Here is a 22646-nt window from a genome sequence, read left to right on the forward strand (position 1 = left end):
TAACGGAACATAACTCCTCCCTGCTTGAATACAAAGATAGAACCTATCATTATATCCAATCATGCCTGTGTCTCAGTAGACAATATAATTGCTAATTTCCAAAGCCTGGACAGACTCAATGACATGCTGCTAAACGACCCCTGGTGTATGGAAGAAATATAATCCACATTCCCAGAGACGTATTCCCTGAAACCCTTGGGGTAGCAATGAAAATCACTCTCAAGGGGAAAAATTATTAGTTTTTAGGACCAACAAAAATAAAACTGACAACAAAACTCTGGAGGAACTTAAACTTAAGGTCAAATAGCTTGAGCACCTCCTTCTTTCTAAACACTTCATAGAGAAATTAGGTAAACTCAAAACTCTAAAATATCAATACAATAAACTAGTAAACAAGAGAGCACACACCTGGGTAAACACTTATAAGGCGTGAAAATTGTGCATATTTAACAAGGGCAGGAAATTTCTCGCAAACTATGTGAAAGTGAAAACCCAGAGCGCCTCAATCATAGTAGGCAAATTCGAAACTGAACCCTGAGAAATTGCAAGCTGTCTTGTCTATTGTTATAAAAACTGTACAATTTGGATTGATACTCAAACTTTGCAGACTGCAACAATTACCTCAAGAATATAAACCTCCCCTCGCTCATGGATACCCTTCAAGACAGAAGAAATAGACAACACAATCAAAATATTAAAACTAAAGAAAGCCCCGGGCCAGATGGCTTCATAAGCCAATTCTACAAATTCTTTAAACCCTTACTTACACCCCTTTTAAAAAATCCCTATTTAATTCTACACCTTCAATGGCTCAACAGGCCTAAACTTTACAGAAGCTATAATCTCAGTAATTCTCAAAGATAATAAAGACCCGTTAGTCACCAAAAACTACAGACCAATTTCCCTACTTAATGTAGACAGTAACTTGTATGCCTAAAAATATTTGCTACTAGACTGGAAAAACATCTTCCGTCTCTATTCCACCCCTCCCAAACGGGCTTCATTGAAGGGAGATTGGCCTGCGACAACATAAACCTATTTGCACAAGTGATAGAAAATTCCCCCCTTCTTAACTCCCCAGCGATGGCAATGGCTTAGATGCTGAAAAGGCCTTTGATGAGGTCTCCTTCCAATCAGTAAATTCCACAAACATCCTTGGAGATAAAATGCTAGTGGTAAAACATCTGGACAAGAACTGTTCTATCCAAAACAAACATTCCCCATACACATCTAACTGGCATAACCCACTGATAAAAATTGATATTAAAGCCCTTCATTGGCACTACTGGTCAATATTATATGCATCAAAGATGTGATTAACAGAGACAACCCCGTCCCATTCTCCTAACTTCAAGCCTCCTCAGGTATTCCCAACAAGGAGTTCTATAACTTTCTAAAACATATAGTAGCAATCAATCACAGTCAACACTTCTGTAACCCTCAAATACCCAAGTATGCTTAATAAATTTAACTCGCTCTCCACACAAACTCATCAAGCCTTCAAAATTCACAAGATTCACCAAGATTCAGCATCTAACCCCATCCATTATCAAAGGAAGTGGTTTGTCTTTTTCCTTAGGGAAGGTTAGTCCTACCTAACTGATAATAATTGGTCACTGATTTGGAAACATGCAACTAACCTCAAGATATCCCCAGTTATTCTCCAAAGCAAAAACTGTGTGCTATACAGAACCCTTTGGACCTCAGCTAAGCTCTGCAAATCAGGCCTTATTCACTCAAAAAGGTGTTGGAACTGCTTCTCAGATATGGGCAACCTTGACCACATGATCTTCTACTGTCCCCTTCTCCGTTAATACTGGGAAAACATTAACAAAACTGTTAATACACAATGATATCTTTCACTGCAAGGTATTGCTGGACCCAGTGTTAGTCTCGCTAGGCCCATGGGCTATTCCTAACCCCCTACCACTCAATACAACTGAACTACTACTATTTGACTTGCTACTCGAACTGGGCGTGATTTGAACAACCCCATTCAAAGAAGATGGCTGCTATGGATGCATGATCCTTGACGGCCATATTTGAATGAGTTTGATCAAATATGACAAACTCATCCTTAGTGCCTGCCATGCACGCATGCGCAGGGACACTAGGGAGTAGCTATCGCGAAATGAATAAAACCCATTTTAGATTTGCACCCACCAATAGCATGTCGGGTGGAAAAAAGTAAAAAAAAACCAATGAAGTGGGAGAGATGCAGGTGAAGGGTGAGAAAACGCGCAGCGGGATGGGAGAGTAAAGGAGGAGAGGAGGGGTGTATGTGAGAAGTGTGGGAAAATAAACTGACCTTGGGAGGGAGGAAAGGAAGACATAGTCAGAGCAAGTAGTCAAGAAAAAAGTGAATGTGCTAGCAAGGTATGGCTGAGACAGCAAGAATTCACATGAACTTCTATGGAGTGCTAAAAGAAAAAGAAAAAAAGTACTCTGAAAGGAAGCGGTGTCAGCAGAAGAAGTATAAAAGTCAACCAGTGAAAACACTGTGAGTGCGAAATGCTCCGGGGGGGGTAAGCACAAAAATAGGCCGGAAAGCCAACAAACCAAGAGGAGACAACTGAGATAAACAAATCATCCAATAATGAGCAAAAGACTTAATACATCTGGCAAACAGAGAGCTAAGATTGTGTCCCAGAGACATAAAAGAGAGGACTCAGGCCCTAGCAGTTGAAGATAGCTGATTTTTTGATAATTTATTTTTATCATATGCAATAATATACGACAACCATCAACTTAAGTACACTTACAAGCATCAGCACCAATTGTAGACATGAGCCAATACCAATATACTTTAAACTTATACAACTAACTTAATAAGATAAAATGACCGCAGGACAAGATAAAGAGAGACAATACAAAGGTAAATTCTCTTAATTTCAAGATATAAAGCATTATTCATGGCTACTGAGCCAAGTCACATACATTGAAATCCATTTTTATCTATTGACAGCAAAAACGGGGAGAAATAATGCATTTCTCCTAGTTTTGCCTGTTTAAGACCAGGTTGTCCCTGGTCTTAATTTTGGCGCTGCCTCCTATTTACCCTGCTCTTGTAACTAGTGGGCAGCATTAACATCAATAGGAGTTGTGGTGGAACACCCACCACAACAACCCATTGCCTGCCCCTTTCACGCTAAGTGTCGTCTGAAAGGGGACCTTCTTTACAAGGCAGTGTTAAGCCACATTAAATGGCTTAAGACTGCCTTGTAAATGAGGTGAATCTCCTATCGCTGTCACACCATCACTAAAAGTGACTTTGTGGTGGTGATAGGGCTTGCAAATATGCCCCAGAGTGTCATGTACTGGAGTGGCATAGAGTGTTGTCGCATAGAGTAGCATGGAGTGGTGTAGAGTAGAGTGGACAGGTGTCAAGTGTTCCAGAGTATGGTAGCATAGAGTGCAGCAGTATGCAATTCAGCGGCATACAATGCTGCATTGTAGAATGAGGTGGTGTAGATTAGAGTGTTGCATAGCAGACTTTATAGAGTGCAGTAGCATAGAGTTGTGCAGAGTAGAATACATTGCCATAGAGTGCAGTGGCATAGAGTGCATTGGCATAGAATTCAGTAGTGCAGAGCAAAATCACTTAGAGTTCAGTGGCAAAGAGTTCAGTGGTGTACAGAGGTGCAGAGTAGACTGCAGTGGCATATAGTGCAGTGGCAGTAAGTGGCGTATTGAATTGGTGTGGAGTAGAGTGGGCTGGTGTAGAGGGCATTGGCATAGAGTGTTGTAATATAGTGCTGTATAGTAGATTGTTTCACAGTAGAGTGGAGTGGTGTGGTGTAGAGTGCAGTGGCATGGAGTAAAGTGGTGTAGAGTGCATTGGTATAGAATTCAGTGGTGCAGAGAATATTAGAGTGGAATACAGTGTATTGGTGTAATGTGCATGGGCGTAGAGTTGAATAGTACAGAGTGCACTGATGTACAGTGTATTGGCATAGAGTGCAGTGGCGTAGAGTGCCGTATTGCAGAGTGGAGTTGTGCAGAGAAGAGTGGCCTGGACTGGATTGGTATAGGGTGCAGTGGTATAGAGTGAAGTGGCGCAGAGTGGGACAGAGTGAAGTGGTGTAGATTGGAGTGGAGTAGTGTAGAGTGGAGTATGCATGGTGTGGTAGCACACTGCCATTACAGACAACATGTGTACAATTGAAATGAGACAAACAGTGTTACTATACAACACATAAACATTAACGGGTGGAAATGGCATCACTTAATGTATTGATTTGTTTTGATCATATTAAAGCCACACTTTAGCATTAACAGAACATGAGCTTCATTGTTCTTTTCTACTTCTGATATATACTGAAATACTTGCAAAATGTATTTAAATGTTATTGTGTGCTAGCAGACAGATCCTTTCCTACCCAAGTATCCAGCAAGATTGTCACATAGATCCCCTCAATTTGAAGTCAGAGAAAGAAAAGTAAACAAATTTGACAAGAACAAGATTTTCGAGCTTGTTTGCAGAAAGGAGCACTCTTGGAAGAATACAAGGAGAGGTAGTGTGAAAAGGTTTTGCTCCTTGGAAGGGACAAACTCACACTGGACAGCCTAAAACAAATAATGGCAGCAAATAAAAAGCCAGAAAATGTGAGTTACAAACCAAAAAGCCAATTGTAAGCAACAGGCAGACTGCATTCACAGGGAAGCTTTCTGAATGTCCCCAAGTTGTTTTTAACAAACTGCTCTGTTTGGTAGTCTTCAACCTAAAAAGGTAATGTGCACTGCCGCCGCAAATAGTGCATAGCAAGAATAGGATATAAACAAAGTCATATGTTTGATTACATACCATGTTGCTACCAAGAAACTACCCTATAAAACATCTCTAATTGTGAATACAAGCATTTCTATACTGTAATATGTGTGAGTGATCTTTGGCCATGCCTTTGTTGAGTAGAAGCTTAGCAACCAGTGTTGACTTTTCCTAAGCTATGTGTTATATGCACAGAAAGAACTAAGGTTCCTTTACACTTAAGTAAAGGTTATAAAGTATTTGCATTCATAGGAAGAATTTGTTCAGACACTCAATTAAATGCTAAAATGGGCTTTTGGGTAATAGTCTTATATTTAAACAGTCTTATTACTGAATATCATAAAACCACAGAGCCAACCCTGATTTCATGTATGAAGTACAAAGGTCAAGTTATTCAATGCACGACCACTTACTAATCAGCAAGGAAAATGAATCATAAGAAAGGCAGGCATGTTTGTAACTTTAAAAATATTGCAATATTTCATAGGCAAACGCAGTGTAATCTTTTATATTATAGCCATGAAAGATATGAGTTTACTAGAAGAAAATTGGTATGATTGTACCGATGGGTGAACAAACACTTTCTCTATAATTATGTTTAATAAAATAATCTTCTGACAGACTTAGAATTTCCCATTTCACAAAAGTATTACCATTTAAAAATTAGGAGTGTGTGAAATTTGTGCAACTTACTTTTGCATAATTATACAATATTTAGGGAACATTACACAGCATTTTGCCAAATTAAAATCTGGCATTAAGTGGTACATTTTAGTGCTAAATGCATCCTTTTTATGTTCCAACTTGACAGCGCAGCTGTCACCAGAGAATTCTATGAGCACTGGCTCATCCCACATGTTGGGAGCCAGGAATGCATGATTTGGTTGGGGAGAAGTTGGACGTTTCTATAAAAAAGTGCTTGCCCGCCACACAGCGGTGATCATTTCATTTATTTCCCAGTTAGATGGACTTTTAGAGGCACACAAACAATACTTTAATGCTATTTAAGTGTCTTAGATACCTAGATAATGTATGCTGTTTTCTCTGGCAGCAGCACATAAGGGAAATAATGCCCAATGAATGTGTACCACCCCATCAGCTTAGCAACAAACACCCAACATTCAACATGTACAAATCATAAGGAGGCAGAACTTGACAGCAACGAACATGGGCACCCTCTAACTTACTCCATAATAGATGGCTCCATAAACAAATTTGAAATCTTTATTTCGATCACATGATCATAAAAGATGTACAGAATACCACATTAGCTAAAATCCCAAAGCATAAGTAAATCATTGCTATTAAATACATGGGAAATTTAAAAAAGAGAATGCTAAGAAAGGGGGTGACAGGGAATCAAAAGGATAAAAGTTTTGAAGAGTCTCCAGCCATCTTTATCAAACGAGTTCGGATGTGCCACATTGCAGTTAAAAATTTTGCCAAAGCAAAGACAATTGGCGGCGATAAGTCTGTCATTAAAACTCTATATGCAGGTAAAAATGTTCTAAAACCCAAGTTTTTTAGGAGGGGGACGAGCCAAAATGTCCTGCTTTTCTGGTAGGCTAGGCAAAAGAAAATCACGTGCACCTCGTTCTCCTTTATATGGTCACGTGCCGGGCACATCTCAGTGGAAGACCGGCAGGACCATGCTTTGGTAAAAGACAATAACGGAAGGGTCCCGTACCTCCATTGCAGGAATAATTTTCTTGTTAAGACAGGAGTCATGCCATCCAAAACACTTTCAAGGTTATACGAGTCTTTGGTTGTAATGAAGCGGTGTGTCAGAGATCCCTCTCGTGCGCTATCGAGGGCTCGAAAAAGCATTTTATCATAGTATGCTCTGGAGAGCGCTTTCCTTGGAATCCTCGTGCTTGTGTTTTCCGGGTCTGACCATAATTCTGGTAGTCCGAGCTCCATAAACAAGCGTAACATGGTATAAGAGACCCCAAATCCGTGCTGAAACACTTAAGCAGTGGTGAATTGCGTCAGGGATGGCATCTGCAGACACTGACAAAGAGAACGGGTGGCAACCTTGAGAACACACCGCATCCAACACGCTGAGTTGCTGGTGGTGCCACCCAACAACCCTTCTCAAGATGCAAGCCCCTACCTGCCACTTTGGAAAACACCAGCTAACTTGAAAGTTGTTGGGTAGAGGGAGAGCCCTAGGCTGAGCCAGAAAGGATATGATTAATGTTCAGCCAGAGCAATCTTAGGGCATGTGAACACATTCTTCTTACTTGAGGAAGAGACTTGCTGAGGCCCTTTTCTGAGCATGCCATTTTCGGGGAGGCTGGTAATGATAGGAAGTTGAAATAGGGCCCACTAGAGGCTGCCATATTTGTTAATATCTGGGAATCTTAGAATTGTGGAAGACTTGTAAGCAAATGTTACCATCTATTGGGCGGTGGGACAAGCCACATTAATATACAACTTTCAAATACTGACTCTTCGATCTAGACCACAAAGAACATTTAAACATAGCAGCATTTGCGACCAACACTCAGTCTGAAGCAAAAAAACATACATATCATGGTAAATTTATGGACAAAAGGACTCAAGACAATTACTTTTCTCTGAAGTAATAGCTGGAAATAAAATTAGCGCTCACCGAGTGACTTGAGAACATACTATGGAATAAGCAACTATGGGCATGCACTGAAGGAATTGAAGGAGATTACATCATCCCTGAGTGCTATAGAAGTATCATACGTAGAAAAAATTGCAGAGCTGAATTTGATGCATGCCGAAATGTCTCAATTTAAAATGTAGATAACTATTTCAGAGAAGTGTCTGGAAGACCTACAGCAGAAATTACTGTACTCCACAGATTGGGGAAATATGGAATTTATAGAAGGCTGTTACAGATCTTGAAGATAAAAGAGGGAGAGACAACATGCTTCTTTATGGTTTTCTAGAAGCAGGCGAGCGAGACAACCTCCAGAGCTTCTTTTTTTCACATCTTTTTATTGGTATTTTTTAATACATCATTCCATAAAAGAAAACAATTGATAATTTATCATGTTCCTTGCATGTACATAGTATACATTAGTTTATACTTTACAGCATATATTGATATCACAATTGGTTGCCTCTTACACTCTATGCAACATTGTTCCATATTATGTTGTCTGTTTGTTTTCTTTTAATTTAAATGCGTACCTCCTTATGCAAACTGTATCTAACTATAACAAGGGGTGGGGTGAGATGGAGAGGTGGTGAGAGGTTGGCGCAGAGGGGGAATACCAGTGATGAATAACATATGTCTAGTCGCAGAGTATTTTAGGTGCTCTAGTATTCAGAGTACTCTAGAAAATTCCAGAGGCTTCTGACCTGCTCATACGTTCAATGCGTAATGTAGGCAATGGTAATAGCATTCGCTCTAGGGGGATGAGGTACGTTCTGTCTAAAGGACATTATCCTATGCCCAGTTGTTGTAATGAGGGATCTGCATCTGCGTTATCCTGTAACTCTACTACTCCGTTAATGGGGGCCCTTCTTCCTTATCTTCAGTGGTATTTTCGCTTATATACTCGTCATCATTACTACCTTGCTCCTGGTGGTCCCATATGTTCAATATTTCGGCCCATATGTCTGCTATTGGTTGAATGCTGATCCCTCTAGCTTCTTCCCTGATCAATGCCTGCTCTTCTACCCTAGCCCATTGTGTCAGCTCGGTTTTTCATGTCACCACATTTGGTCCTATCGTTGATGTCCATTCTATGGCGATTCCCCGCTTGGCCAGGCCCAGTGCCAGGTCTATGAATCTGGTTCCCACTTTTTGGCTCTAGGTCTAGCATATAATCATTATATACAGACCTCTAATGTCTTAGGGGGGTCTCGTCCCAGCGCCATACACAGGGTTTCTAGTATTCCCTTCCAATATATCTGCATTTGTGGACAATACCATATCATATGTGTAAACTCTGTGTCTCAACCTCCAGAGCTTCTCAGTGAACTTTATCTTCAAACTGACGAATATTGAATTCCAACCACCTATCAAATTCCAGAGGGTGCAGAGACTAAACAGCTAGTGGGTAGTGGTATTTATGTCCAGACATTTACCATGATCTGTATGCTTATTTGGCTAGTAGTTAGCAATCAGGTCTCAGCCAGAATAGCGATAATTTGGTTCCATCAGCTTGTGAGCCTTCTCCTTCAGTTAATGAAACAACATGGTTCGTACAAAGGCTTGAAGATCATGTTCAAGGCAGACTTAATCCTAAGGAAAACAATTCCTAACACAGCGACCGCCCCTCAAGCAAAGAGGCGTCAGATATAGCCATATTAATCCTTTGACCATCCTGGTGAGGTGACATTACTCTGTAGAGCACAGGAATTCTACAACCTGCAAGATCTGGACCACTTTCTAGATTCTATGGAGCAACCATTGATGGAAATAGCAACAGTGGAAAATAGTGATGGGGTCATTCTGGCAGTGCACCAGCAACTGGTAAGGCACCGGCAAGAATATTGTATAAAGGCGTAATAAACAGATATCCAGTCAGGGAGGCTTGGAGGAAAACCTCAAAAGGAAGCTTCACTATGGGGTGGGGACAAACTGAAATTTCCACTTATGGAAAAATAGATGCTATCTTGAAGACTGAACAACTTAACAGGGAAGTAGAACTATAAAACCTCAACTACCTGACTTACTGAAATTCCTGTTCTTATTGAATCCTAGTAGCAGGTGATAGAGTGGACAAACAGTTTGAAATGGAGTTATTAAAGCAAAGCTCAGAAATAAAGCTAACCATTATACCATCAGAGGTACTCAGTGGCCTTTAACATCACTGTTATCATTGATTCTTTTATATTTCGACCAACTGGCAACAGTGAGGAGTTATGCATGTAAATATTTCTAAGGGCGGTTTGCTGTTTCACACTACACTGAAACATTTGAGAGGCTCTATAGTCAGGAATATTCAACAGGTCAAGGCATTCTCTCTTATTAGTAATGGCCTTACCAGGTATGTACGCTAAAATCAAGTTTTGTACTACTTTGAGTCTCAGAGATGCCAGACATAACTTTGTTACAGGAGACGTATGTGCCAAAAACAGACACAGAAAAACTCAAACAAAACTGAGTGGGAACAGTGCTAGCTGCCTCAGGGTATGTCACCCTACCACAGCAACTCACATTCAATGACACTGACCTACAGGAAATGTGGTTAGTAATTCTGATCCGATATTAATGGTTCGCATACATAGAATATGGAGAGACACAGCACTCTTCTGTGTTTTTGAAAATCAAGCAATCCAGAATCAGGCAATGGTGATATGTTTAATAGATGTACTCCAGACAGTGGTCCCTGGGACAGTGAGGGATGTATATACAATGCATTTATCCCCATTCAGTGCTATATGAGTGCCAGTATCCAGCGGGATAAAGGCCATTTTAATTTGCACAATAGTTAAAAGATAGAACAATATTGCGAGTCAGATAACAGTGGGATACAAGCCTGTATCCATGGACCCACATATAAAACAGAAAAACAAAGTATTAGGGCTCAAGCAGTTTGTGGTTGTTTCTATCAAGGAATGCAACAATTGTAAAATAACAATTATCAAGAGGTCACCTTTACAGAATATTAAATACAAGAATCACTATGTGTAAGGTTGACAAACTATGTCGACGGCGGTCTTTATCTGTCAGATATTGGATCATCATCAGGACTATCAAATACAGTGCCTGAAAACATTTGCCTGTAATATACTGTAGTGTAGCCCTATGGTAGAGGGCAGTATTAGGCATGTTAGGATTGCAAGCGCGGATCATAGACCCTGGGAGAACGGATCTTATCGTATGAAGAAATACCATGATGCGGGAACAGCGTCTGTGTGATAGAAGATCGGGATGGCAAGGCTTACATCTTGTGGCAAGGTAAAAGAGATGTGGTAGTCTCAGCAACCTTTTCACATACTTTACTACAACAAATTGATCATCAGATTAAGGAATACATTTGACAAAGCAATACCCCGTGACTGGCAGCTGCCAGGCTGCATGTGACCATTATTTCTGGAGGCCTATGACTTCACACGATTGAATTGTAACTCATAACCCTATACTTCTGACAGATGATCTATCATGTTAATACTGATCTATAAAAATCAGGCTGGGTCATGCTAGAACCCAACCTCTAGACAGGAGTGTTGGCTCACAGGTATTCTATATGCACCATGCTACGGATGATAGCAGAAACAACCCGGTGATGGCAGGATCACAAAAAATGTTGGCAGCCAGACATAAAACCGTGCAACAGAGAAGATTTCTGAATTAGGAGGCGCCACTCTGGAACAAAATGGCGATCTGTATGAATGGGCAAATGTTGAACTGGCTGCTATGATCTATAAAAAATATTCTAAATATAGCACAAACACAAGAAAATGAAAAGGTTAAATAAGTCCAAGATCTCTCAAAAGAATTCTGTTTAGATTTTTGCAATTTTTCATCACATGTACAATTCCAACACTGTCTGAAAATCAATCTTGATAACTTATTGGGCGCGCTGGATGCCTCATCAATGCACACTTATTTGGATCTATAGAGTAATTACAAGAAACTGATTTTGGGACTCTCAAAATGCTGATTGAAAAGGCATACTCTAAACTAATGCTAAAACAACAATTAAGGGACAGAATGCAGAACAAAGTCATTCATTCACCCCAGTACAGAGATCTGGGCCTAAATCCATCGTGCTCACCATGCCATTCCAGTTGAACCCAGCCATATGCAAATCAGTCTTGATCCTGTGCCCAATGGGAACAGTCCAGTCCGAACTGCCAGGCCAGGGCCTCTAAACTAAACTTATAGGGACCTGCCTTTGACGAAAATGAAAAATGGATGTGCCAAAGAAATACTGATGCAAAATGGTCTCCCCTCTTGTCCAATCATGACCATGGTAGCAAAAAACTAAAGCTCAGCAATTTCAAAATGCTCCATGACTGCCACTGGTTCCGTACAAGGTTGCATAGAGAAAGCTAACCTTGTACGCAATATGCTAGAGATGTGGGAGGGCAAAGAGAGATCTTATGGCATTCCCCTATCTTGCACAACTTCAGGACCATTATTTGGCAGCAAGATTACACAGCCATTGGAACTCGCTTTACTTCACTATACCCTGAGAATCACAAAGGTCAACAATCATAAGAAGAGGTGGTTGGATTCTGAATCATCAATGTCCAAAGCACTATAACAGGAGATTGTCCCCCACAGAGGAAGAAATGGACTGAAGCTATGATGATAATAATGTCACATGAATGATTGATCAAAGATATTTGTGGACAAGTAACTCTGCCATGCCCGGTCCCACTTGCAGCTGCAAAAAGAATAGAGGTATACATGAGGCTAGCTACCGCACCTAGCTACATAAACATCAACCAACAGCCATGCCGGCCTTATGGAGAGAGGAACGTCCTTCACGGACATCTATGACACCTTGTGGAGAAAGCCTAGGATCCCTGAAAGCCACAAAGCTAATCCACCTGCTTTCCACCTGCTTTCAGACCATCAGCATCAGGATATGGAACTTGAGGTCCATGTACAAGACAGTCAAGACAGCCCACATGGCAGGCCAGATCAAAAAAACACAACATTGGCCTGATTGGCATCAGCAAGATCAGATGGACACAGTCCAGACAGAAAAGAATGTCTCCAGAAGGAATGCTGCTGCATTTTGGACAAAAGGAAGATAATGCCCCACATATTCAGTTTTGGGCTTGGCCTATTTTTGCAGCGTCATCCCTGAACTTTTGCCTCCCTCCTGTATTTTGTCTGACATGTTTTTGTTGGTTTTATGACTCTGGGCACTTTACCACTGCTGATCAGTGCTAAAGTGCATATGCTCTCCCTATTGTAAATTAATGTATGGATTAGTGATTCCATGATTGGCTGGTTTGGTTTACCTGTCAGACCCTAGTACAGTGCACCAGCAATGCCCAGGGCTTGTAAACAAAATGCTGCTGGTGGGCTTGCAGCACTGGTTGTGCCACCCACAGAAGCAGCCTGTAAAAGTGTGTCCAAGGTCTGCCATTGCAGAGCTTGTGTGCAGTCTTGTGCTGCCATACTGACTGGGCAAGTGCACCCACTTGCCAGCCCCTAAACCTTCCCTTTTCTTAATGTCAGACACCCCTATAGTAGGCCAAAGGACGGGTGCACTGTAAGTATAAGGTAGGACAAGCCCTGGTGTGTGTGGCATGTCCTAATAGTGAATTACAGCCATTTTCGTTTTTCACTATTGTAAGGCTACCTGTTCTCCATAGGCCAGAATGGGCAATTAGATTATTACATTTTATAATCCTAACTTACTCAGCGAACATGGTAGAAATTGAAGTTTAGAATGCCTGAACTCAGAATGATAAAATACATCTTTTAGTGAAGTTGATTTTAACATTCTGTGTTTGAAAATACCACTTTTAGAAAGTAGGTATTCTCTTGTCTAACTATCCAAGCCTGCCTCTGCTAGGTTGTGTATTCCTCGTCTGGAGTTTCAGTGACAGGGGCTGGGGGATTCCAGGAGACAGGGTGAGTCAACCCAGTGGTGAAGAGATAGATCTGCATCTAGATGGGAGGGAGGAGTTGCACCTGGGACCTGAATAGGGCTGTGCCTTCCCTCCACAATGCTGGTTCCACCTCCTTTGGGGTGTCTGATGTTTCTGCCCTGCACTGTGAAAGAAAAGAAGGAGTCATGTAAACAGAGTGCTCCAGGACTGACCAGAACCGGTTTGGATTAGGGAAAGGCCCCTCTGCCCTCAGAGGACAAAGGATTTTGGGGTATAAATATTGGGACCCTGATCCCAAGAATTTAGATCACTTTTGGACAACAAGAAGAAACCTTAGCTGAGGAGAGGAACCAGAAGAAACTGAGGAGAGACTACCCCTAAGCTGAAGTGCTGCTTGGGGGATTGGACTGCAGTGGTTGCATGACTGCCAAAAAAAGGAGAAAGGAACTTTGTGTGCTTTATTTCAACTTGTAAAGGATCTCCAAGGGCTTGAGAGAAGAACTTGCCTACTGCTGAAGTCTCAGGATCAACAGATTTCAACCCCCAGCTCCCCAAGAGTTCTTTGGAAGTGCCTGCTGCTGTTTTGGGCCTTCTGAGGGACGTAAGGAGCTGGAAGCGTCACACAATCAAGAAGAAGCGTGTCGCCGGCGCAGCCGCTGGCGTCGCATCGTGGATGACGCCGCTGTAGCTGTCGCATTGCACCGCATCAAGAGAAGCGCCTCACGTCCACGGAGAAGCGTGCCGCCGTCGGAGCCACTGTCGTCGCATCACGGAACAAGAGTGTCACCGCTGCAGCTGTCGCATCGAGTGGAAGCATCTCACATCGTCGGAGGACAGTGCCGCCGCCAAAGCCGCTGTCGTTGCATCACGGAATAAGGGTGTCGCCGCTGCAGCTGACGCATCGAGTCGAGACTTCTCACAACATCGGAGAAGCATGCCGCATCAAGAACAAAACAATGTCTTTAATTCTTTGCACCAATATTTCATCACATTGCGGCGTCGCTCACCGCATTGTCCCGGAAACGCAGTAAGGAATCACTGCAACGCATCACCATCTTTGCAACACTTTTGTTTAGTTGCCCTGCGTGTCGCATCTTAAGGTACATTGACTCAAAGTGTCACATTTTAAGATCTAAAGAGAACTAAGATAATTCTACCATTTTAAGTCTAGTATTGTGGATTTTTGTCATTTGTGGTCTTGTGTAAAATCTATATAAAGAATACTTATTTTTAATATACAACTGTGTGGTGTCCATCTGTAGTGTTGTCACTGGATTACTGTATGTGTTCGCAAATGCTTCAGACACTGCCTCTGAGATAAGCCCATCTGCTCATGCCAAGCTACCAAGGGGGTGAGCAGGGGTTATTTTATGCGTGTACCCCCTTCTCCTGACTAGAGGCAAGGGTCCCTATTTGTCACAAGTAACTACCCGTGCCAACTCGAGTCCCAAAATCATCTCAGCGACCTTCAGCACAAATAAAAAGCAGATCAGCATGAATGTTATCCAGTACTATGCACCTACACGTGTCAACAAAGAAGAGGAAAAGGAACGGTTTTACAACAGACTGTAGTCCATCCTGGAGAAAAGCCTTGGGAGAGACATCACCGTACTGATGGAGGACCTCAATGCCTAGACTGGAAGTGACAACACTGGCTATGAAGAAGTCATGGGTAACCATAGCCTTGGTGACATGAACAGTCTGGTGAAAAGTGGTAGTGTATTCCCATACAAAAGTATACAAAAGACAATGTGAGTGTTAGCAGACCATTCACATGGAATCAGACTGACCACGTCTGCAATGCAAAGATGTTCTGGAGATCCATACAAGATGTGAGCGTGATGAGAGGAGCAGACGTGGCATCAGACCATCACCTTGTAGTGGCCAGGTTAAAGCTAATTCTGAAGAAAGCATGGGTGGAACGGCCCAACCTAACGCCAGCAATATAGCACCACTCTCCTCATAGAAGCATAGTAGCGAAGTGAATACTCAGTTACCTTAAGTAATAAGTTTCAAGTCCTGCAAGAACTAGAGGATGACAGAAACCCAGTAGAAAGTCAGTAGAAGAAGATCAAAGAAACAGTGACATCAAGCTGCCAGAAGGTATTGGTTCACAAGAAAGAACAGCATAAAGAATAGATCTCTTCTGGGCCTCTCTGCAAAATCCAAGAGAGAAAGGAAAAGGAAAAGGAAGCTGCAGTCAACACCAGCCGAACAAGAAAAGAAAAAGCGAAAGCTCAAGGTGAATACACCAAAACATAAAAGGAAGCAAAAAAAAGCTTAAGAGCAGACAAGAGAGGAGTCATTATTGGTCTTTCCAGTGAGGCCCAGGAAGCAGTAAACCATGGAAACTTGAAAGACATCTGCTACATAACAAGGAAACTTTCCAACAGATATAACAAGTCAGAAAGACCTATTGAAGACAAAACTGGGAAGAAAATCATGGGCAACAAAGGGCAACAACTAAGAGGGGTGGAGCACTTTGAAGAACTGTTGACCAGCCTGTGCCGGATTCTTCACCAGGCAGACAGCCAGCTGACTAGAACTTGCCACTTGGTTGGAGGAGACCAACCAAAGAAGAAATACGGCAAGTCATCAAAACAAGTGAAAAATGGGAAGGCAGAAGGTCCTGACAACTTTCCTGAAGAGGCATTGAAGGTAGACATTGATATATCAGTAGGCATGCTCTACCCAGTGTTTGGAAGGATCTGGTAAGAGGTAAAGGTGATATCAGTGTATAAGGAAAGATATCTCCTTAAGATACCTAAGAAAGGTGGCCCGAGTACCTACGCAAACTACAGAGGGATAACTCTTCTATCAACCCCAGGCCAAGTGCTCAACAGAGTCATTCTGAACAGAATGAAGGAACAAGTTGACACTCACTTGCAAGACCAGCAAGCTGGCTTCCACAAAGATAGGTCCTGCACAAACCAGATTGCAACACAGTGCATCAACATTGAGCAGTCATTAGAATGGAACTCCACACTCTACATCAACTCGACTATTAGAAGGCATTCAATAGCATGAACAGAGAGACCCCTTGGAAATTCCCCCGCCACTACAGTGTGCCAGAAAAACTTGTAAGAATCATTAGGAACTCTTACAAGAGAATCACTTGCAAGTTAGTTAATGGAGGACAACTCACTGAAGCCTTCCAAGGGAGGACTAGGGTCCTCCAGTGTTGTTTGGTCTTGCCCCTTGCCCTACTCCCAAACCCTTCTGCGGATGCAATAGAAGACTAACACGGTGGCAGCCACTTCAGCCCAACTTGGCCTTAAAATCCACAGGGGATAAAAAAAGATCCTGAAGGCTAACACGGGGAGCACTACTGCAGTCACTCTCGCAGGTGATGCACTGATTGAGGTTAAAGCCTTCACTGACCTGGGCAGTGTCACACACAAGCAGTGTGGCATAGACGCGGATGTCAAGGCAAATATCAGAAAAGCTAGGGCTGCCTTCATTCAGCTAAAAAAGATCTGGAACTCCAAGGACCTAACGCTGCAAACCAAGATCAGGGTTTTTAAACCCAACGTAAAATTAGCCGAAACGTGGAGGACAACATTGACCACTACCAAGGTCCAGAATTTCATCAACACCTGTCTGAGGAAAATCTTCCAATCTGTTGACCAAACACCAATAACAACAACAACCTACAGCATTACAATCTTCAACTCCCTGCTCATGAAGAAATCATGCAGAAAATGCTGGGGATGAATAGGTCATCCCCTTCACAAGCCCACAACAAACATCACCAGGCAAGCCGTGACCTGGAACCCTCAAGGTAAAAGAGGAAGGCCAGGAAACACCTGGCACGAGACCTCAAGGCTGACTGCAAGGAGATGGTTTACACCTGGAGTCGGATTGAAAGAAAAGCTCAGGACAGAGATGGCTGGACAGTCCTGGTTGATGGCCTATACTCTCGCCCGACATTGCCTTCTTCACAGAAACATGGACCAACGCCTCCTCCGGCCGATATCAACACCGTAATCCCAGACTAATACAAGATCCAGAGGAAGGACCACCCAAACTACTCAGGAGGAGGCCTTGCCATCGCCCAAAAGAACACCCTCCGCCTCACCACCTCCAGCAAAACCTTCCCGGCTGCCAAACACCTGAATTTCCAGATCCAGACCAGCCCCAACGCCACACTCCGAGGGACCTGCGTCTACAGGCCACCCTGGCCCCGGACACCCTTGCCACCACCATCACAGATTTCATCGCACCCCACGTCGCTGAACTACATACTCATCGGAGACTTGAACTTCCACCTCGACAACCCCAATGACCACCACACCACCACCCTCCGCGACAACCTCGCCAACATCGGACTTAAACAACTTGTCACCACAACAACCCACAGAGCAGGACACATCCTCGACCCCATCTTTGCCGCCAGAAACAACGTCCACTTCAGTCACACAACGCAACCGCCATGGACCGACCACCACTGCGTACACTTCACAGTCAACAAACCCAAGGCACCCAAACCTACCCCACACCCACTACGAAGGAACTGGAGCGAGGTTACCGATGAACAAATACACTCCACCCTCACCCGGGACGACCATACCTGAGCATCTGACACAAACAGCACAGTTAGAGAACGCCACACCTGGATCTACAAGTGGGCAGACGAGCTCACCCGCTCCGCCACCCCGGGAAGCAGCGACCCCGAAAAGCCACCTGGTTCACCACCAATCTCCAAAATCGCAGACGCCTTGCGAAAAACTGGAGAAACACCAAAAACAGCAGATAGCTACTCTACATACAAGGACGCCACGGCGGACTACCACAACCAAATCAGAACCACGAAGAGGAACTTTATCCAAAACAAAATCCTCGCCAACTCGACCAACTCCAAGGAACTCTTCAGTGTGATTCAGAAATACAACAACCCACGCAGCGAAGCCACAGACATCAACACATCCCAAGACCTCTGCGACAAACTTGGAACTTACTTCCACCTCAAAATCAAAAACCTCTATGACGACTTAAACTACCACCCACCAGACGCCACAGTTGAACCCACTCCCCATAGACCCACCAGCCGGCACACCATCTCCAACTAGACACTGATCACGATGGAAGACACCGCCTCGACCTTGAAAGACATCCAACCCTAGCCCTCCTCACATGAAATGAAATGAAATGAAATGTAGTAAATCTTATAACGCGCGACTAAGCCCAAAGGCATCAAGGCGCCTACCAAAAAAGAGATCAAAATGACCAGATAACCAGCCCTACGGGTACGCCCTTGAGAATAGCCACGTTTTAAGAGCTTTCCGAAACTTCAGGACTGACAGTTGGGTTTTAATTTCTAGGGGAAGGCTGTTCCACAGCTTGGGGGCTACCGTTGAAAACGCCCTCCCACCCCATTTACTTCTTCGAACACTAGGCACCACCAACAAGCTCTTAGTTGAGGAACGGAGATCTCTGCCCGGTGCATAAGGAAGCAACAATTTCCTCACACCACCAGCCCCCTTGCCAGCAAGTGCCCCATAAGTCAAGCAAAGAGTCTTGAAGGCGATCCTGGATTCAATAGGAAGCCAGTGCAGGCTTTTCCTGGCAGCCGTGGCAGAGGAGCGTCTGGGAGCATCCACATATACCACAGAGCCACAGCCGCCATCGCACCTGAACTACAACGCACCATCAACACCACCTTCGAAGCAGGCACCTTCTCAGATGATTGGAAACACACAAAAGTAGGGCCTCTGCTCAATAAGCCCACGGCTGACCCCAACAACCTAAAGAACTACCAGCCAATCTCGCTCCTACCCTTTGCAGCCAAAGTTGCAGAGAAGACAGTCAACAGGGAAATGAAACGATTCATTGAAGAGAACGCCATCCTCGACCCCTCCCAATCCGGATACAGCACAGAGACCACCCTACTTGCCGCCACAGACAACATCTGCACCCTCCTGGACCAGGGTCACTCCACAGCACTCATCCTACTCAACCTATCAGCAGCCTTCAACACCATCTCCCACCGCACACTAGTTGCCAGACTACATGATGCAGGCATACAGGGAACAGCCCTGGAATGGATCCGATCATTCCTCACCAGAAGAAGCCAGAGGATTAGACTGCCACCCTTCCTCTCTGAACACATGAAGATCACCTGCAGAGTCCCATAAGGGTCGTCTCCGAGCCCGACCCTCTTCAACATCTATATGGCCCCCCTCGCGGCCATCGTCCAACAACACTGCATCAACATCATATCCTATGCTGACGATACCCAGCTCATACCCTCCCTCACTAAAGACCCCACCACTGCCAAACTCAACTTCCAGAAAGGAATGCAAGATGTCGCAGTCTCGCTGACCAACAGCTGCCTGAAACTCAACGCTGAGAAGACAGAAGCCCTAGTCCTTGGACCCACCCCCTCTCCATGGGCCAATACCTGATGGCCCACCGCCCTCAGAAGCCCACCTACCCCCCCAGACCATGCCAAGAACCTCGGCATCGTACTCGACTCATCACTCACCATTAACCGACAGGTCAATGCCGTCAACACCAGCTGCATCAACACACTCCGAATACTCCAAAAGACCTTGAAATGGATCAAGAAAAACGGTCACCCACTCACTCTTCACCAGCAGGCTGGACTATGGAAACACACTCTTCACCAGCATCATCAACAAGTCCCTACTCCCCTGACTTCAGATGATACAAAACGCCGCCGCCAGACTCATCCTTGACATCTCCAAGCACAAACACATCAGCCAACACCCACGAAAACTCCACAGGCTCCCAATGGAAAGAAGAATCACTTAGAACAGTGGTCTTCAAACTGTGGGGTGCGCCCCCCTGGGGGGCGTGGAGTCATCTCAAGGGGGGCGCCAATCCACATCACCCCAGTAGCAAGCAGAAGCCCCAGGACACACTCACTAGAGGTTTTAATTAGTGCATTTTGTAACATGTTTCTGTCATTGTGCATTTTTGTCCTTATTTTTAAAGGCAGGTGGGCTTTTTCGGAGAATTGATTAGGCTCGTGTGGAAGAGCAGGAACAGCCTCAGAAATGCATAAGGTAGGGAAGACCTGCCAACGGTCACAGTGCACCTGTCCCTCACTTTGATTTGAGGGTGGCACATTGCCTGTGGATGTTTTACAATACCAGCAAGGGTTTCTGTTGAATATTAGTAATACATGCGTGTTTAGTATTTCAGTTTCATTAGTCAGCATAGTGGTGGGTGACAGTTTTTTTGTTCAACCATTTGCAACCATCGGAGGAGGTCGCTCTAAATGACTGTTAGACCTGGCATCATTGGCATGAGTCTCTCCTCCATTTTGTTCTGTTTGCCTCCTCTGTTTACGATGTTTTTGCTGGTATATTGCTTTGGGCACTGTGCCACTGCTGATCAGTGCCACAGTGCAAGTGCTCCCTATGTGAAATTGCTGTATTAATTGAATTCCATGTTTGGCTTATTTGGTTTACTGTCAGTCCCTAGTAGAGTGCACCAGGAGTGCCAGGGCTTGTAAATACAAATGCTGCTCGTGGGCTTGCAGCACGTGTTGTGCCACCCACAAGAGCGGCCTAGTAAAAGTATGTCTGAAGGTCTACCATTGCTAGACCTACGTGCAGTCTGACTGCCACGCGGACTGCGCAAGTACACCTACTTGCCAGTCCCTAAACCTTCCCTTAACTTCATGTTAGCCACCCCTATGGTAGGCCCACGGGCAGGGTGCATTGTAAGCATAAGGTAGGACAAGCCTGACAAGGTTGGCATGTCCTAATAGTGAATTACAGCCATGTTCGTTTTTCACTATTGTAAGGTAACCTGCTCTCCATGAGTTAGAATGGGCTGCCAGGATTGTTAATGCTATAATCCTAGCGGGCTCGGGGAGCATGGTGCAATGTCGAGTTTGGTATCCCTGAACTCAGGGTTTAATAACGCATCCGTTTGGGTGGATGGTTTTTAGACTCTGTGTTTGAAAATAGCACTTTTAGAAAGTGGCTATTTTCTTGTCTGACTGTCTACTGGTCTCTGCTGGTTTCGTGTGCTTGTGACAGGAGCTGGGTGGCTCCAGAGGTCTGAATGAGTCAGTGTGGGGTGATTGGGGCATTTGCATTGAGAGTAGGGGAAGAGTAGCTCCTGATAGCCTGCCCTGCCTGAGACAATGCTGGTTCTACCTCCTGCCAGGCGACTGATGGCTCTGTGCCTGCCAGGGACGATCCTGGCCCCACCTCCTACCGGGCGACTGATGGCCCTGCCCCTGCCAGTGACAATGCTGGCTCCATTCCTGCTGTGCGGCTGAAGACTCTGCCCTGCACAGTGAATAGGCCAGGCGCCTCGGCCTGGCAACACCCACAACAAACCCAGTATGGGGGGAAATTCCCCTGCATGGACAAATGGATCAAAGCCAAAAAGGGGTATAAGAGAAGGACCCCAGAACCAAGAATTTAGATAACTTCTGACAAGGAAACCTGAACCAAGGACAAGAAGCCTGCTGATCCAAGGACTTGCCTACCCCTTCTGCCAGTGTGCTGTTTGTTGGGGGAATCCTGCAGTTGCTTCTTTATTTTTGCCAAGGAACCAGGAGAGAGGAACTGAGTGTGTACTCTCAAGCTTTGCCAAGGAAATCTCCAAGGGTTGGAAGAGTGCCAGCCTCCTGTTGAAGTCACAGGGTTAAAGGACTTCATCATTTGCTGAAAGTGCTTGTTGCTGGAACCTGAAAATCCAGCACCTCTGAAGAATCCAGCAATCTCGACGACGACGGACGCCGCCGAATCCAGCTCGACATCGTGAGTGCAGCTCCCGTGTCCCACACCTTCGACGCCGGACGCCGGGCCCGATCGACGCCAGTAGCGACGCCAGTGAGTAGCGAGTTCGGCTCCAGCTCTAAGTGACCCCGTGTCGACGCCGCCGCTGATCGCATCGACACCGAGCCCTCTCGACGCCGTGAGCGCTGCTCACTCTTGCAACATCACCATCGACATCGACGACGCCGCCGTATCCTGCTTCACCTCGTGAGCGCTGCTCCTGCCTGACTTCTGTCGACGCCGCTGCAGATCGCCCTGACTCCGAGGCTCAATCGACGCCGAAGACGCGATGCCGGACATCTCGAGGCCGCTGATCACCGTGTGCTTCACTTTTCCAAGGTACTGTGTTGTGGGGGTCCGTTGTGACTCCGGGCTCGACGTAGCGCTCCTCGCGGTCGACGCCGAACCTTTGGATTAATTTTGCCTCGACGTCGTGTGACTCCCGTGTGGGTTACATTGTTGCCAAGAACTGTGTTTTAAAGAAGAAGAGTTGCTTTTGTTGCTAAAGACTTTGTGCTAAGAAGAAGCTACACTTGAACTGTTATTTTTCCTTCCAAGAGTATTTATTAAGATTGTGGTATATTTGTGTCGTTATTTGGTCTTGTGCTAAG

The 22646-nt window shown here is 44.5% G+C and overlaps 1 pseudogene; it reads left to right on the plus strand.

The window, feature by feature from the left end:
* The first annotated feature begins 2378 nt into the window (after positions 1-2378).
* LOC144820099 (uncharacterized) lies at positions 2379-16515 on the plus strand (annotated as a pseudogene).
* Positions 16516-22646: the final 6131 nt, after the last annotated feature.

The sequence above is a fragment of the Lissotriton helveticus genome, chromosome 2_1 (genome assembly GCF_964261635.1).
Source record: "Lissotriton helveticus chromosome 2_1, aLisHel1.1, whole genome shotgun sequence".
NCBI classification, from domain to species: Eukaryota; Metazoa; Chordata; class Amphibia; order Caudata; family Salamandridae; genus Lissotriton; species Lissotriton helveticus.